At 37.5% G+C, this 18,970-nt stretch overlaps 1 protein-coding gene across 1 annotated transcript in view; it reads right to left on the bottom strand.

Moving 5' to 3' along the window:
• LOC150078621 (kelch domain-containing protein 4) overlaps positions 1–18,970 on the bottom strand; it is a 78,996-nt gene that overhangs the window by 4,779 nt on the left and 55,247 nt on the right. The gene's annotated exons all lie outside the window — the stretch shown is intronic.

Raw genomic sequence — 18,970 nt, 5'->3', positions numbered from 1 at the left:
TAATTAATGGAAATATGAGAAATCATGACAATCAAACATACTTTTTTTTTTTTTTTTATGTAAATCCCAAACACGAGAGGTATTAGAACCTATAGTACTTAGTACCATGCTTGGGTTGGAGGTTGAGAAGAAGAAAGAAGTTATTTGTTGACATTGGACTTGAACTTCTATAGACTGTAATTTTCAGGAAATACGTATGAAGGAAGGTTGTTCCAGAAAACGGCAGTTGAATGAATAAACGAGGAAGAAGAAAAGTTGGTTCTGTGAGTTTGAAGTTGGACAGTAAATGAATGTTGGCTGGTGGTGGCACGTGTTCGGACTGTTTTGAAAGAGATCAGGAATTATAGAAGCCAATTCAGAAGAACAGTGCCCATGGAAGTATCTATAGAAGAGGCATGCAGCAGAAACAGTATGTCTATGAGTCAGCAAGTGGAGAGACTCTGTCAGAGATGAATCATTAATTAACCTAACTGCCCTCTTCTGAATGGAATCAAGAAGCCTGAGAGAGGTTTTAGGGGCACCACCCCAGATGTGGGAACAATATTCTATGGTAGGGCGGACTTGCAATTAGTATAGAGTGAACAGCTGTTTGAAAGAAAAGTAATGCCAAGAGTGAAAGAGAAAACCAAGTTTTTAGATGCAGAGGAAGCAATATTTCTAATGTGCTTGTGCCAAGAGAGATATTAGAAGTCAGGGTAATCCCCAAAAAGAGATATATCATTCTGCCTAGAAATTGGAGTGTCACCAAAGATAAGCATAGGAGCAGAAGAATCCTTTTTGCGAGATATAAGAGAAGACTGAGCTTTAGAAGGGTTGAAATCAACTAAGTTGTCTTTGCCCCACTGGAGAATTACCTGAAGATCGGCATTTAAGGAATTGGTAACAGATTTTCGAGAAGTTGAAGCTGAATGAACAGGGCAAGTTTTCTCAAAATGGAAAGTGGAATGCAATGTGCTATCATCGGCAAAACTATGGATAGGATTTCCGGTCAATGGAAGAAGGTCATTAATATACAAGAGGAAAAGAGTGGGGGGGAAAGAACTGAACCTTGGGGGACACCGGCATTAGTGGAGAAGTTAGAAGACAGAGAGCCATCTACCGTCACCCTCAGTGAGCGATCAGAGATATAACTGGATAACCAATTACTAAAAACAGTTGGCAAACCATAAGATGGAAGCTTGTTTAGAAGACCTTTATGCCAAACATGATTGAAAGCCTTTGAGATGTCAAGAGCAACTACTTGTGTTTCACCGAACCTTTTCATTGAATTAGTCCACAAATGGGTAACATAAGCCAGAATATCACCAGTGGATCGACACTGACGGAATCCATACTGGCGATTGTTGATCAGACGGAAGGTTTCTAGGTAGTTTAAGAGTTGGCGGTTAATTGATTTCTCCATTACTTTAGAAAGAGTAGAAGTAATTGCAATAGGACGAAATTGCAATAGGACGATAATTGGATGGGAGGGATTTGTCACACTTTTTAGGAACTGGCTGGATATGAGCAAATTTTCAAGCAGAAGGAAAAACACCTTTGGAATAAGAAAGTGAAAAAAGATGGCAAAGAATAGGAGTAAGTTCAGGAGCACAGGTTTTGAGAACAAGTGGAGAAATATCATCGGGACTTGGAGCTTTCTTAGCATCAATATTTGTCAAACTCCTTCTGACATCCTTTTGACGGAAGACCATAGGAGGCATTGAATGGAGCGTTTTGGGAATGGTGGGAAGTGTTTTACCAAGATCATTAATACATGTTGGAAGAAAAATGGGATTTATTGCATTACAAACTGAAATGACTAGTTAACGTAATAGTTTTATGTACTGTAAATCAGCAAAATAAGTCTTCAGTATTTTGTTGTTTCTCCTCGAGCTGCAATTACAGCCTTGCAACGATCTGGCATAGAGTTAATCAACTTCTGGATATACGGTTGCCCAATTTTGTAGTACCACACCCTTACAATGCTCTCTTGCAGTTGAATCTTACTTGTTGGCTTCTTCTGAGCAATTTTAGACGACATTATGTACCAGCAATTTTCAATAGGGTTCAAATCTGTACTGTTGCTGGGCCAGTCCAACACTGTAATGTCAGCATTTCTGAGGAATGACTGCACCTTAAGGGAGAAAAACAAGGGAAAACATTGGTGTAAGTATGTTTTAAGCTTTTGAGACAAGAAGACACACTTCTTGTCTCAAAAGAATTAAATCTAAATAGCATAAAACTTACCAATTTTGTTGTGTGGCAAGGTGCTGAGTCCTGTTGAAAAATGCAGTTTTGGATGTCTGTGTGGTGATCCCTAATAACAGGTTTCAGGCACTCCTCCAAGATAGCAGTTTCTGCATTCACCGCTCTGTTAATAAACTTAATTTGCCCCACCTCTTTGCTTGTTATGCATCCCTGGACCATCTGACCAGCAGGCAGGGAACTTTACAGTCAGTATTATGCAGTCAGGGTGGTATGGCTGCGATTTTCATCTTCTGACATATCGCACTTCCCATCTGAGCCATGCAGGTTGAATTTCAATTCGTCAGAAAAGATGATAGTGTCCCATTGCTCTTTTGTCCATGAAACGTGCTTTAGACCAAGAAAGTTGCTTCTTCCTCATTTATTGGGTCAACAAAGGCTTCTTCTTGGGCTGATAGGTATGCAGACCACATTCCAAAAGCCGTCTTTGGATAGTTCGTGCACTTGTTTCAACACCAGAGATCATCTCAAAGTCCAGTTTTAGATCAGGAGCACTAGCATGGCGATTATGAAGGCATAGCCATTTCAAATATCGATCTTGGGAAGGCATAGTCACTCTCTTATGGTCTGATCCAGGTCTTCTCTTCACATCACCAGTTTCACAATTTAATTTCAGCAGGGAACTTTACAGTCAGTATAGGAAGGGAGGAGGGGTTATGCTATTAGTTAAGAAACACATAAAATCCAAGGAAGTACAGCCAGCTGACATGGCTGGACAGTGCAGTGTCGAGTCAGTTTGGTGTGACATAAGCACCGGGAAAGCAAAATTGAGAGTAAGAGTGTGTTAGAGGCCTAATGATTCTAAAGAGTAGAATGGGCCAGTAAATCAGAGTGTCTTATAATGGGGGATTTTAATTTCCCAGTTATTGACTGGAATTTGTGGGATGGTCACTAACACACTAGCAAGGCTTTTGTGGATTTATTGGATGATTGTTTTCTTCAGCATCATGTTCGGGAGGCAACCAGAGGGAGTAATACTCTTTATCTGATTATTAGTAGTGATTCTTCATGCATTAAGAATCTGCACATAAAGGAACCACTAGGTGGCAGTGATCACAGTGTGTTCTTTGGGATTTACTCAAAGAGGTAACTACCATCAGGGGTAAAGAGAACGGTTTTTGTTTTTGTAAAGGTGAATGCGGTGGTCTGAGACAGTATTTAAATTCTATACAGTGGGACCAACTGATGATGTTACTAACAGCAAATTTAAAATGGGAAGCATTCAAAGAATTAATCTTGGAAGCTACTAGGCTTTTCATACCAACTAAGAAATATTGTTCAAGGTTTAGCCCTAAACGGATGTCAAATGAACTAATGAGACATGGCAGAGAAGAAAAATACATGGGATACATATAAATTAACAGGTGACACGGAAGCCTATGATAGATATAAGCTGTTCAGTAACCAAGTCACAAAGGAGGTTAGGCAGTTGAAGGTAGATTACGAGAAGTCTTTCGCAAAGGATGCAAAGAAAAACAGCAGAGTTCTTTACTTATGTAAATTCTAGAAGGAAGGGGATGAATCAGATCAGTCCATTTAATATCGATGGTTTGATTGATGATCCTGGTCAGATAGCTGATAATCTGAATGAGTATTTTGCATCTACAGTCACTCATGGAGTTATTCAGGGAGGGGAATGCCAGATGATTTTGTAATAACTGAGAGCAAAGTGGAGGAGAAATTGTTGAAGATAAACATAAAAAAGTCACCCGGGGTGGATGGGATCTATCCAGTTATATTAAAGGAGGCAGCAAAGGAAGTAAGCAAACCCTTAGCCATAATTATGAGAGCTTCCATGGACTGGAGATGCACAAATGTGACCCCAATTCACAAAAGAGGATCAAAGGGCAACATAAGTAATTGCAGATCTATTAGTTTAACTTCTGTTCCAGGGAAATTAATGGAGGCACTTGTTAAAGAAGCACTGCAGGATCATCTAGACAAGACTTCAGTTATAGCTCGGACACAGCATGGGTTTGTTAAGGGGAAGTCTTGTCTGACCAATCTGATTGAATACTATGATGTGATCACAAAGGAACTGGATGTAAAGAATAATTTTGATATCATATATTTGGATCTTAGAAAGGCTTCTGATACTATTGCAACGGAAGACTGCTGCACAAATTAGAGTAGTGTGGCATTGGAGGCAAATTGCTGCTATGGATAAAGGGATGGTTGACCAGGAGAAGACAGAGAGTGGAAATCAATGGACACTGCTCTTTGTGGACTAATGTTATTAGTGGAGTCCCCCAGGGTTCAGTGTTGGGTCCATTGTTGTTTTCTGTATTTATTAATGATATTGATGATGGTATATCAGGCTTAATGTCCAAGTTTGCAGATGATACGAGGGTCGGCAGGGTTGTTAATGATACTAATGACAGTATGCTGCTGCAACAGGATCTAGAAAAGTTGAGCAGATGGGCTGAGAGGTGGCAACTAGGGCTTACGATACCGGTTAAAATCTTAATACCGGTATTTCGGTTATTTTTAATTTATGAAACCGGGATACACTGACAGTGGTAGAGAATGAAAGGGACTTGGGGGTGGTTGTGCAGGCAGATATGAAGTTCTCTGAGCAGTGCAGACGGGCTGCAAGAGTAGCTCATGGAGTATTGTCAATGATATACAGGAATTTTTCCAGTAGGGATAAGGAGGTGATTATTCCATTGTATAAGGCGATGGTCAGGCCACACCTAGAGTACTGTATACAGGTCTGGAGACCTCATTTCAAGAAGGATGTAGAGCTGCTGGAACGAGTACAGAGAAGGGCAACAAGATTAGTGAATGGAACAAAGGGGTGCTCTTACGAAGAAAGGCTTAAGTTTTGCAAATTACAGTGTCTGGAGACTAGGCACCAGCGAGGTGATCTGATAGAGGTGTATAAAGCCTTGAATGGTTTAAGCATGCTCAATGCTGATGGGATTCTTCCTCTAGCTCAGAAAAATCACCTGAGAGGGCATAAATTCAAATTGAGGAAAGACATATGTAGGATAGACGTGCGGAAATTTGCCTTTAGCCAGCGGGTGGTTGGTTGGTGGAACAGACTTCCATCCCTTGTGGTGGAGGTTGATAGCCTAAATAAGTTTAAGGCTCAGCTGGACAGGTATTTTGAACCAACAGAGGGGTGAAGTGGAAGTGGGTTTTTTTTTTTTTTTTTGGCTGATGCTGCATAAGCTTGCTTTCTTGCATCAAATGCCTCTACTAATGCTAATGCTAATACCGGTATTAATACCAATATTCTGAAAACAAATGTTTTTCTCAATAAATTTTGATGACAGTTAGGTGCAATAAAGTAAGGAAAAAACTTGAATTCAAGTTTTAAATAAACATTTATTGCAATAATAAATATTCTGAAAAAAATCATTAAAATACAGTTATTCTAAAAACAAAAAAATACATATTGTTATTGCAAAGTTTAGTTATGTTTAAGCATCCACACTACCTGTCCGAATAAAGTGAGCTCTTAAGAAACATAAGTAATGAATAGTATGATTGTTTAAAATGGATCTAATTTTGGTATACATTTGATTAGCAGCAGAAAAGCTCTTTCAGATTCTTTTCTGGTACTATTGTACTAAGATAATCATAGACGATCTCAGTCCATATTTTCTAGACTTTGAACTTTTTTTTAGCAAAAATAGTTAAAAGTATTTCATTAATTTCCGACTCAAGTTCATCTTTTAAAATCTCATTGGAGTCAGGCAATTTCTTATTTTGGAAAGAATTTGCAGAACACTGATGTTCTGTTCCATGTTAGTCTTCCATGGTTGAATTGTGTTCATCATTTTCTGAAGGAGAAAGACGTTTTATTCAGCGAAGTATAATTTTCACTATAGTATCTTTACTGAGTCTGGGAGAGAGCAAAGAGTGCAGTTAAGGAATTCTTCACATATATAAATGCAAAGAAGAGAAGGACAAATCAGATCGGACGCATATGTAATTGCATTGTTCTAGTTGTTATTTTAGGAGCATTAGCAACTAGGGCCATATTGCTCCGGGGATATGTAGTGGTCATCCCCTAACCTTTCCGCATCCTCCTATTTGGTGTTCACGGGTTCGAACCCCTGTCTAATCAAGAAGCATGTGCTACGCACTGCTGCTCCTGCCCACCTGGCTACAGAGGCACCATGTAATTGCGTAGGATAGTATTAGATACCCCAACTCACAGTGTCAACTAGCTGAATTACTCCCAGCGCCACCAATATCGGACTTATAAACTAACCTGTCAATCAAAACCCAGAGAGTACTAACGCGCATGCCCAATACTAATAATGTTATTACTGTATTTGAAAAAATTAATATTCGTTAAGCGTAGTGAGTTCATTTTTAATTGCATTTTTGGTTACTATTATTATAATTATTTGTGTATTATTATTATCATCTTTTTTTTTTTTTTTTTGTATTTGTCTACTGACATTATAAATAAGAAGTGTTTTTTCGTGTAATAATTCGGGAGTACGATTGTACTGATTTCCAAAGGAACATTTAAGGTAATTTATCATAATTGATAGAATCAGGAAATATTTAATGAAATGTAAAAAAAAAAAAATAATAATAAAAAAAAGCTAATTAATAACTGATTCCAAACTTATTGCATTAATTATTATGAACAGTGTATTGATATTAAGCGAAGTAATAGTTTATCGAATAATTAAGTGTACATTTACAAAGTGAAGTCTTAAACTTTTATCTCAGTCAGTACTGGTTTATGTATGTTGTCTGTTAGATGTATTGCTGCTAAGCTGTTACGTAGTTGTCACATTTCTCTTGTCATTTAGAAGATATATGTAATGCAACATTCCCACACTGTCACCATCTTGCATGTGAAGTCTTAACCACAGTGTCATTATCACAGTGTCCACAGTGTATGTATTCTCTGGGAAATCCATTGCTGCTCGGCTGTTATGTATTGTGTCACATTTCTCTTGCCATTAAGAAGAAATATATAATGCAACATTCCTACAGTGTCATCATATACCATGTAAAGTGCGAACCTTTTATTCCACTCAGTGCAAGTTTACGTATGTGTTCTCTATGAGATCTATTGCTGCTAGGCTGTTATGTAAGTATCACATTTCTGTTGCCATTAAGAAGATATATATAATGCAACATTCCCACAGTGTCATCATCATAGTGTCCACAGTGTATGTATTCTCTGGGAGATGTAATGCTGCTTGGCTATATAATATCAAAATTATTTTGATATCATATACTTGGATTTCAGGAAAGCTTTTAATAGTCTGCACATGGAAGACTACTGTACAAATTGGAGTAGTATTGTATTAAGGGCATGTTGCTACTATGGATAAAAGGGTGATTTTGAGTGGGAGAAGACAGAGTGTTAATCAATGGATGCTGCTCTTTGTGGACTAATGTTATTAATGGAGTTCCCCAGGGGTCTGTTTGGGCCAACTGTTGTTTTTTATATTTATCAATGATATTCATGAAGATATATCAGACATGGTATATCATGAAGACAGAGTGTTAATCAATGGATACTGCTCTTTGTGGACTAATGTTATTAATGGAGTTCCCCAGGGGTCTGTTTGGGCCAACTGTTGTTTTTTATATTTATCAATGATATTCATGAAGGTATATCAGGCTTAATGTCCAAGTATGCAGATGATACAAAGGTTGGCAGGGTTGTTAATGACAGTAATGGCAGTGTGCTACTGCAATGGGATCTAGAAAAGTTAAGCAAACGGGCTGAGAAGTGACAACTGAAGTATAACATTAAAAAATGCAAAGTACTGCATTTGGGGTAGTAGTAACCCCAGAGAAACATACCAGCTGTGTAGTACTACACTTAGGGTGGTAGAAACTGAAAAAGACCTGGGAGTCATTGTGCAGTCAGATATGAAGTTTTCTGAGCAGTGCAGATGGGCTGCCAGGACAGGTCATGGGGTATTGTCAGTGATATTCAGGAATTTTGCTAGCATGGATAAGGTGGTGAATATCTCCTTGTATAAGGCAATAGCCAGACCACACCTTGAGTACTGCATACAGGTCTGGAGGCCTCATTTTAGGAAGGAGTTGCTTGAGCAAGTACAGAGAAGGGCAACAGGAATGGTGAGGGGAACGAAGTGGTGCTCTTACCAAGAAGGGCTTAAGTTCTGCAAATTGCAGCATCTGGAGACTAGATGCCTGCAAGTTGATCTGTTGTTGTTTGTTATTTGGTTTTTAGGAGCATTAGCAACTAAGGCCATATTGCTCCGGGATATGCGGTGGTCATTCCCTGACCTTTCTGCATCCTCCGTATTTGATGGTGACAGGCTCGAACCCCGGTCTAATCAAGAAGTGTGTGCTACGCACTGCTGCTCCTTCCCACCTGGCTATGGAGGTGCCAAGTTGATCTGATTGAGATGTATAATGGGTTGAACAGGCCCAAAACCCATGTGACTCACTCCTTTTTTTTTTTTTTTCTTGTTGTTTTAGTGGGTTCTCCCTGCCTGTAGCCTTGGCTACCTCAGGGTTCACTCCACCAGTGCTTCACCCTCCCTACTGCCCGGCACAACCCTCCTTGTGGCGCCGGATGGTAAACTAGAGGTTTCTGTGTGAAAACACAGGCCCCTAGGCTAAGAGGCTGGATGAACAACACAATCAACATAACCCACACTAAAACTACACGAACAATCACTAACCTACATTAATCCGGCCTTTACAGAGTTTGTATTCATCACATTGCTAGACGTGGAGTTGGGGGAAACCCCCAGAGCCGCATTACAGTTAACACTATACACCATGTCCAGCCATTATGTTCCTGCTCTTAAGGTGGTCAGATATCTTCTTGGTTATGCAGCTGGTTCTGATCTTGTACATTGTTGGGAGACAGGTGGTAGGCCAGTCTGGACTGTGCATATAAGTCTTTAGTCTTTCTTTTAATTTTATGACTTGAATCAACATGTTTTTTTTATAAATTACAGGACAGTTTATTTGATAGTGTTATTATTTCAATTTACAGAAGACTACATGTAATTCTGATATCTTTCATATGTAATGAGAAACTTCATAAATAAAAGGACTTTGAATTATAGTGTCATGTTTGTCTTTTTTTTTTGTTGTAATGCTAACTCAAATAAATAGTGATCTAAATTATTTTTGTTAAAGAAAATAACCCAGCAAAAAAACAGTCAAAATTCAGTCACAGATAATAAGTCTTCCAAATTTTTCATTCATTCCAGATTATTTGTATTTTTGTGTAGTACACTAAAAAAAAAAAAATAAATAAATATTAGTGGCTGTAGTTAACAGCCAAATTATGCACAGTTCATTTCATAGAATGGCGGACATAAAATAATAAATAAGTAAAGGAAAAAAATTAAATAAAAATTAAAATCAAAAGGAGTTAAATGGAAACCGAAAACAATAGTGTTCAAGTGACCAGATGTAGAATTATGGAGTTAAATAAGATCAAATAAGTAATACTTTAAAATAATGGCAAGACATTGGCAGTTGAGAAGGAAATTAATATGAGTCATGTGCCAGATGCAATACACATTAATAAATAAAGAATTTTATATACATACTGGTGGGTTTCAGTACAGTGTAACAGGTGCACTGAGCTTACTGTACTGAAACCTATTATTACTACTCACCTGAACTCAGCAGTGTGTAAGTAAAATTCTTTATTTATTAATCTTTATTGCAATGGGCACACACATGACTCATATTAATCTCCTCCTATGCTGCATTTTAGCCATTATATTATTAAAACCATTCAAAATATTTAGAAATAGTTATTAAAATATTATATATCATAATAATTATATATTTAAAAATATATATGTGAAAAAACAACAAAATTACCATGTGTATACTTCATAAATTAAAGTATAAGAATAAATAAAAAATTGGGGGGGGGGCAGAGGGATTTGAACACAGTAAGAAGAAAATGGCTTCTTTTAACGTTACCACATGGCTATTATAAAAACTTGTTTTAGGTTATTTGATATCCCTATGTATGTTTATATTTCATTATTCTTCCGCACTTTCATAGTGCCCTTTTATGTCTAGCAACAATAATTAATTATGAATATTCTATATTAATATTCGGTGAATCGATATATGGTCCATTGCAATTACAAAATTATAGAAAGTGTTCCATGAACTCTTGGCAATTTTCCGGCTTGTTGCTTAGGTCCGATTTTGGTGGCACCACTTTCTATGCATTTTAACGTGTAACCGGAATTAACATTATCGTCTATGGGAGTTGACACACTGTATCTTATTACTCTGTGCCCCAACTGATGTTGCAGATGAACTCGACAGTTACTTTGCATCGATACTTACAGAAGAAAAATCCTTCAGAGAAATTATGGGAGTGAAGTTGAAAAAAATGTAATTAATCATGTTGATTTAATGAGAAAACGTTCGCACCCACAGGTGAGTTAGGCTCCTGTGGTTGATGGCATATACTCTATAATCTTAAAGGAGGTGGCAAGTGAGTACATTGAACCATTAAGGCTAGTTATGAAAGCATCACAGGACTCAGGAGAGATTCCGTTGGATTGGTGTAAATTGGAACATAAAGGCGGTTCTAGGAGTGTAACGGGAAATTACCAACTGGCCAGTCTAACTTCAGTAGTAGGGAAAATCATGGAGACTACGATCAAGGGTGGAATTCAGGATCATTTAGATGGAAATGGAATTCTGTAGGATACATAGCATAGTTTTTTAAAGGGAAAATAATGTTTAACAAATCTGGTTAGCCATTTTGACAGGTCACTCGTGAGCTGGATTTAGAGAATAACTTCAACATTGTTTATTTAGATATCAGCAAAGCATATGACTCAGTCCCACATGAGCGGTTACTTTATAAGTTGGAGCAGGCTGGAATCATAGGGAAAATCCTTAGATGGATAGCATGATGGCTTGGGGGCACCGGCACCAGGCAGGGGGTTGTGATAAATGATGATTCTTCAGATTGGGTTAATGTAAGAAGTGGGGTTCCCCAAGGATCAGTATTGGGACCACAGTTGTTTTTGATTATCTTAAATGACATCTATGAAGGGATATAGGGTGTGATGTCTAAACTTGCAGATGATGATGTAAAGATCAGTAAAGTAGTTAATGATCGCTGCCAAGCAGAGCTTCTTCAGAGTGACCTAGATCGACTTCTGGGATGATCAGAAAAGTGGCAGCTATATGCTTTAATTCAGCAAAATGCAAGGTCTTACACCTGGGGAACAGCAACCCCAAAATAACTTATACAATAGTCGGTAGTGGAGTCCCGTTCCTCCACAACGACTTTAGTTCAACTAAAGTCAGTAGTGGAGAAATGGGACTTGGGAGTTACAATATGGTCAGACATGAAGTTGTCCGAGAATTGTGGACAGGTTGCAATGTTGCATGGTGTCCTATCGATAATTTATTGAACATTTGCTAGTAGAGATAAGGATGTCATAATCACACAAAGGTGATTTTATAACCTTTATGTGATTAAATTATAAACTATTTTTTTTAAAAATTAATACCGAAAAACCGGTATTTGAATACTGGAAAAAAATTACCGGGATCTCTGTATTGTAAGCCCTAGTGGCAAATGTAGTTTAACATTGACAAATGTAAAGTACTGCATATGGGAAGCAGTGGTGCCTCCTTAGCCAGGTGGGCAGGAGCAGCAGTGCGTAGCACATGCTTCTTGATTAGACCGGGGTTCGAGCCCGTGACCAACAAATACGGAGGATGCGGAAAGGTCAGGGAATGTCCACCGCATATCCCCAGAGCAATATGGCCTTAGTTTCTAATGCTCCTAAAAAAAAAAAAAAAAAAAACCCAATGGGAAGCAGAAACCCCAGAGTAACGTATCAAACTGTGTGGTACTACACTGATAGTGGTAGACAATGAAAAGGACCTGGGAGTAATTGTGCAGGCACATATGAAGCTTTCTGAGCAGTGAAGTGTTACTTATTCGAGGTAGTGCAATACATGGCAACTCGTTGTGAAGGATGAGCACAATATGAGATACATATGAAATGATGCCCTTTACAATACTATCATAGTTTTTCCTTTAAGAGTTGTCTATGGTGTATTTACACCTATATTATATAGTTAATAGTTTTATACTAGTTATCAATTATGATGTTAACTATTTTTGAAGTTAGCTAATTTCTTACAATTAGATAAGTTTCAGCCATTTATATCGTGAAATAGTTCTCAAATTACCTGGTTTTTAATTAAATGCAATTCTAATTGCAATTAAAATGGAGAAAAAAAAAATAAACACCGATAATATATCCCATTTTCAACCTAAAAAAAGCTATAAACAAGAAAACTAAATATATAATTATAACAATAACTTCACATTTTAAATATTTTCACATTACAGCTTTAAAATATTAAATAATTACTCTAAAATTGACCATACTGAACCTTTTTTGTTTAAGCTTTACAAATCAATGAATTATTTATAGAAAGAACTTATAGTATCAATTATTTTCATCATTAAATTTTAGCAACAGCGTATGTTTTTTACTGTACTCACCTCTTAATCCGTGTGGTTCAAAGACATGGGATTTAAGTGAAAGTTAAGCTAAATTAAAAATGCTTCAAGAAAAAAAGAAGTTCACTTCTCTTTACTTAGGTTGTCATACATGATTAAAACTGTAATGTGAACTAAGTCACCAAGAGTCTTAATGGAAGACTTTTCTTAAAATGTCGTCAGTTAGTTATTTGGTACTGTTCAAGGTTTAGGCCTATTTGGATGTCAGATGAATTAATGAGGCTAGTGGCAGAGAAGAAGAATGTATGGAATGCATATAAAGTTGACACAGAAGCCTATGGCAAGTATAAACTAGTCTGTAATCAAGTCACAAAGGAGGTTAGACATGCGAAGGCAAATTACGAGAAATCTTTGGCAAAGGATGCAAAGAAAAACAGTAAAGAGTTCTTTACTTGTGTAAACTCTAGAAGGAAAGGGATGAATCAAATTGGACCACTTAACATAGATGGGTTGACTACTGATGATCATGCTCAGGTAGTTGATAAACTGAATGAGTATTTTGCATCTACATTCACACATGAGGAGTTATTCAATAAGGGGAGTGCCAGAAGTTTATCAAATGCTAACAGGGAGCTAAGTGATTTTGTAATAACTGAGAGGAAAGTGGAGGAGAAATTGTTGAAGTTAAACATAAAAAAGGCACCTGGGGTAGACGAGATCTATCCAGTTATATTAAAGGAGGCAGCAAATGAAGTAAGCAGGCCCTTGGCCTAATTATGAGAGCTTTCTTGGACTCAGGGGAGGTCCCCATGGACTGGAGGTGTGCAAATGTATCACCAATTCACAAAGGAGGTTCAAAAGGTGACACAAGTAACTACAGACCTGTTAGTTTAACTTGTGTTCCGGGGAAAATAATGGAATCACTGGTTAAAGAAGCATTGCAGGATCATCTAGACAAGACTGCAATAACAGTTAAGACACAGCATGGGTTTGTCAAAGCGAGGTCTTGTCTGACCAATTTGATTGGTTACTATGATGTGGTCACAAAGGAACTGAATGCCAAAAATAATTTTGATATCATATACTTGGATTTCAGGAAAGCTTTTGATACTGTTGCACATGGAAGACTGCTGTACAAATTGGAGAGGTATGGCATCAAGGGTAAGCTGCTACAATGGATAAAGGGATGGTTGAGTGGGAGACAACAGAGAGTGGTAACAAATGGACACTGCTACTTGTGGACAAATGTTATTAGTGGAGTTCCCCAGGGTTCGGTGTTGGGCCCATTGTTGTTTTGCATATTTATCAATGATATTGAAGAAGGTGTATCAGGTTTAATGTCCAAGTTTGCAGATTATACAAAGGTTGGCAGTGTTGTTAACAGTAATGACAGTATGCTACTCCAACTGGATCTAGATAAGTTGGGAAAATGGGCTGAGAAGTAGCAACTGGAGTTTAACATTGACAAATGCAAAGTACTGCATATGGGTAGCAATAACAGAAGACAAATGTACCAACGGGTGGTGCTACACTCAGGGAAGTGGAAAGTCAAAAAGACCTGGGGATAATTGTGCAGCCAAATATGAAGTCTGCTGACAGTGCAGACAGGCTACCAGGGCAGGTCATGGAGTCTTGTCAATGATATATAGGAATTTTGCTAGCAGAGACAGGGAGGTGATCATCCCATTATACAAGCAGTGAATCAGGCCACACCTAGAGTACTGTGTACAGGTCTGGAGGCCTCATTTTAGGAAGGATGTAGAGTTGCTAGAACGAGTACAAAGAAGGGCAACAAGATTGGTGAGGGGAACAAAGGAGTGCTCTTATCAAGAAAGGCTTAAGTTCTGCAAATTGCAGTGCCTGGAGAGTAGGCACCTGCGAGGTGATCTAATTGAGGTGTATAAGGCCCTGAATGGGTTGAGCAAGATGAATGCTGATGGGATTCTTCATCTTGCTCAGACTAAGAACCTGAGGGGGCACAGTTTCAAATTGAGGAAAGATAGTTGTAGAATAGATGTGCAGAAATTTGCCTTTAGCCAGCGGGTAGTTGATTGGTGGAACAGGTGTTATGTTGTTATTTGGTTTTTAGGAGCATTAGCAACTAAGGCCATATTGCTCCGAGGATATGCGGTCATTCCCTGACCTTTCCGCATCCTCCGTATTTGGTGGTCATGGGCTCGAACCCCGGTCTAATCAAGAAGTGTGTGTGCTACGCACTGCCGCTCCTGCCCACCTGGCTATGGAGGCGCCGGTGGAACAGGCTTCCATCTTTTGTTGTGGAAGGTAATAAATAGCCTAAATAAATTTAAGGCTGAGCTGGACAGGCATTTGGAACGAATGGAGGGAGGGTTTTTTTTGGCTGATGCTGCATAAGCTTGATTTCTTGCATCGTATGCCTCTACTAATGCTAATGCTAATGCTAATTTCAAGAAAGGAAGGTCGTGTGTTTTTTTATAGATGAAACCTAATTCCCAGGATACAAAGCCAAGCACATTTTGGAAATTTTACTTGTTAGGTGCCATATTGAGGAAATGTTGCCTGGTAGTTTTGTATTGAGGATCACATTTTGTGAATTCTGATGGAACTATTCAATAGCTAAAGTTTCACATAATAATAAATTTTGATTTGAATTTCATTTCCTTAAGGTTATTGCTGAATCTATTTGGAGGTTATGGTTGTATAACTGTGCATTTTGGCCAAGTTCCTTGCAGAATAATTAGATTGAAGGCTATTTCTCTGATAATAAGCTCTTGTATCTGCAGTTTTGGTTGACCCAAATTTTACAGTTGTGCTGCCTATATAGCATGCATTACAGACATATTGACATTTGATAAAAGATATATTATGTTGTTTATATCCTGAATATTATATACATATGTTTCTTTATACTTGTTAAATAATGTACCTAGTCTAATGTACGAAGAAAAGATTAGAACTATGTTAGTAGCAGAAAATATGTTACGAAGCTGTTGGGCTAACTGACTATGGTATGGAAATATAACTTTGATACATCGTTTATCGTTATCATATAACTGTTTCGAAGTAAGAGGATTATTTATTCTATTTTTTTCTTCTAAAATGGTATATATATTAACTGAATTGGATACTTCCTTTTTTGTAAAGGCATTAATCAAATATTGTAATTCTATTTCTAAATCTTCTTGTGCATAACATTATTTTATGGAATCACAAATCTGATTGTATAATACCGATTTTTTTCACACTGTAGGGGTAATGTGAATAAAATGTAAAAATTTAACCAAACATGTTTTTTTACTATAAATACATGTTTTAAGTTTTGAATTATATTTATAAATGTTAAGATTAAGAAAATTAATACTTTGATTTTCTTCTAGTTCTAAAGTATATTTCAATCTACCATGTATAGAATTAAATTTCTGTAAGAGATTATTAATGGTAGTTTGATCAGCAACTAGCTAAATGTCGTCAGTGTAACTTATGAATAATTTGATGTTAGATGGGAAAGGATCTAGAATTCAATTTTCAATGACAACTAAATAAATTTCGGAAAGCAGGGCCGATAAACTCAATCCCATAGGGAACCCATATGTTTGGTCTCACCTTTATAAGGATTGTGGTTAATTGAAAGTAGCTAAAAATCCAGTATTTTCTTCACACATTATTAGGTACATTATTTAACAAGTATAAAGAAACATATTGCAGATGAACTCAACAGTTATTTTGCATCGATATTTACAGAAGAAAAACACTTTACATCAATGAGAAATTATGGGAGTGAAGTAATTAATGATGTTGAAATTTCACATGTTTATTTAATAAAAAAACTTTTGAACCTACAGGCCAGTAAGGCTCCTGGGGTTGATGGCATATACCCTATAATCTTAAGGGAGATGGCAAGTGAGTGCATTGAACCATTGAGACTAATTATGTAAGCATCACTGGACTCTGGAGTGATTCCGCTGGATTGGAAAAGTGCCAATGTATCTCCAAAACATAAGGGTGGTTCTAAGAGTGAAGTGGGAAATTACTGGCCGGTCAGTCTAACTTAGGCGCTTCCGTAGCCAGGTGGGAAGGAGCAGCAGTGCATAGCACATGCTTCTTGATTAGACCGGGGTTCAAGCCCGTCACCACCAAATATGGAAAGGTCAGGGAATGACCACCGCATATTCATGGAGCAATATGGCCTTAGTTGCTAATGCTCCTAAAAACCAAATAACAACAACAGTCTAACTTCAATAGTAGGGAAAATCATGGAGACAATGATCAAAGTTGGAATTCAGGATCATTTAGATAGAAATGGAATTCTGAAGGATACACAGCATGGTTTTGTAAATGGAAAATCATGTTTAACTAATCTGGTTAGCTATTTTTACAGGATCACTCAAGAGCTGGACTTTGGGAATAATTTTGACATTGTTTCTTTGGATTTCAGCAAAGCATTTGACTCAGTTCCACATGAGCAGTTACTTTATAAGCTGGAACAGGTTGGAATCACAGGGAAAATCCTTAGATGGATAGCTGGCTGTCTTCAGGGCAGGAGGCAGAGGGTTGAGATAAATGGTTATTCCTCAGATTGGGTTGATGTAAGAAGTGGGGTTCCCCAAGAATCAGTATTAGGACCACTGTTGTTTTTGATTTTCATAAGTGACATCGATGAAGGGATAGAGGTGATGTCTTAATTTGCAGATGATGTAAAGATTGGTAGAGTAGTTAATGATGGCCGCCAAGCAGAGGCGATCTCTGTCTCTGTTTTATCTAGGTCATTCTTCAGAATGACCTAGATAGACTTCAGGGATGGTCAGAAAAATGGCAGCTATGCTTTAATCCAGCAAAGTGTAAGGTGTTGCACCTGGGGTACAGTAACCGAAAATAACTTATACACTTGGCAGAGTTGAACTAAAGCCAGTAGTGAAGGAAAGGGACTTGGGTGTTACGATACGGCCAGACTAAGTTCTCTGAGCATTGTAGACGGGTTGCAAGGAAGGCCCATGGTGTCCTATTGATGATGTATCGAACAATTGCTAGTAGAGATAAGGACGTCATAATCCCATTGTATAAGGCTATTGTTAGACCACACTTAGAATACCGTGTTCAGGTATGTAAACCACACCTAAAGAAAGACATTGTGCTTCATGAAAGGGTCCAGAGATGGGTAACTCGCCTGGTGAGATCGGCAAAAGGACGTCCATATGAGGAAAGACTTCGAATATGTGGGTTGCAGAGTTTGGAAACTAGGCACCTTAGAGGAGACTTGATTGTGGTGTTTAAGGCTCTGAGAGGCATAAGTAAAATGAATGAGGATGAAAATTTTATGGTTATAAATGATTCTAGAACTAGGAGCCATAATTTCAAGTTACAGGGGAGATGTTTAGACTGGATTGCAGCAAGTTTTATTTTAGCCAGTGAGTTATAAATTATTGGAATAAGTTACCTACATGGGTGGTAGAGGCTGACAGTTTGGGGAAATTCAAAGGTTAGCTGGATAATTATACCTATGGGAGGACAGAAATGCTTAGATTGTCCATTTCCTTTTCTCTTATTTATTAATTATTATTATTATTTTTTTAAATTTTTTCTTATTATTATCATTTTATTCTTATTATTTTATTTTATTTATTTATTTTTTTTTTTTTTGGGCTGGTGCAGCATAAGGCTTCCTTGCACCTTGTGGCCATTGCTAATACTAATAGTAATATATATATAATATTCAGGATGTAAACAACAAAAAATATCTTATCAAATGTCAATACAACAGTAACGCATACTATATAGGCAGCACAACTGTAAAATTTGGGTCAACCAAAACTGCAGATATTAGAGCTTATTATCAGAGAAATAGCCTTCAATCTAATTATTCTACAAAGAACTAGGCCAACATGCACAGTTATACAACCATAACCCCTAAATAGATTCAGCAATAACCTTAAGGAAATGAAATTCAAATCAGAAATTATTATTATGTGAAGCTTTAGCTATAGAATAGTTCTGTCAGAATTCGCAAAATGTAATACAAAACTATCAGCAACCTTTCCTCAATATGGCACCTAACACATATGGCTTGCATTCCCTGTAATCCCTGGCTTGTAGCCGTGAAGGGTGTTGTGTACAGCAATGTGTCTTCTGTATTCAATAAAGAGTTCTTCTTCTTCATATAAAATTTCCAATATGTGTAGGCTGAGCATCTTGGGAATTAGGTGTCATCTATAAAACCACACACACAACCTTCCTTCCTTGAAATAACCAATTGATGACGTTTTATGAAAGTCTTCCATTAAGACCCTTGGTTGCTTAGTTCACATTAGT

The sequence above is a fragment of the Mastigoproctus giganteus genome, chromosome 10 (genome assembly GCF_048544385.1).
Source record: "Mastigoproctus giganteus isolate SK-2022 chromosome 10, ASM4854438v1, whole genome shotgun sequence".
Classification (NCBI taxonomy): domain Eukaryota; kingdom Metazoa; phylum Arthropoda; class Arachnida; order Uropygi; family Thelyphonidae; genus Mastigoproctus; species Mastigoproctus giganteus.
The sequence above is the reverse complement of the archived record's forward strand: the minus strand, read 5'-3'. Positions and strand labels throughout refer to the sequence as shown.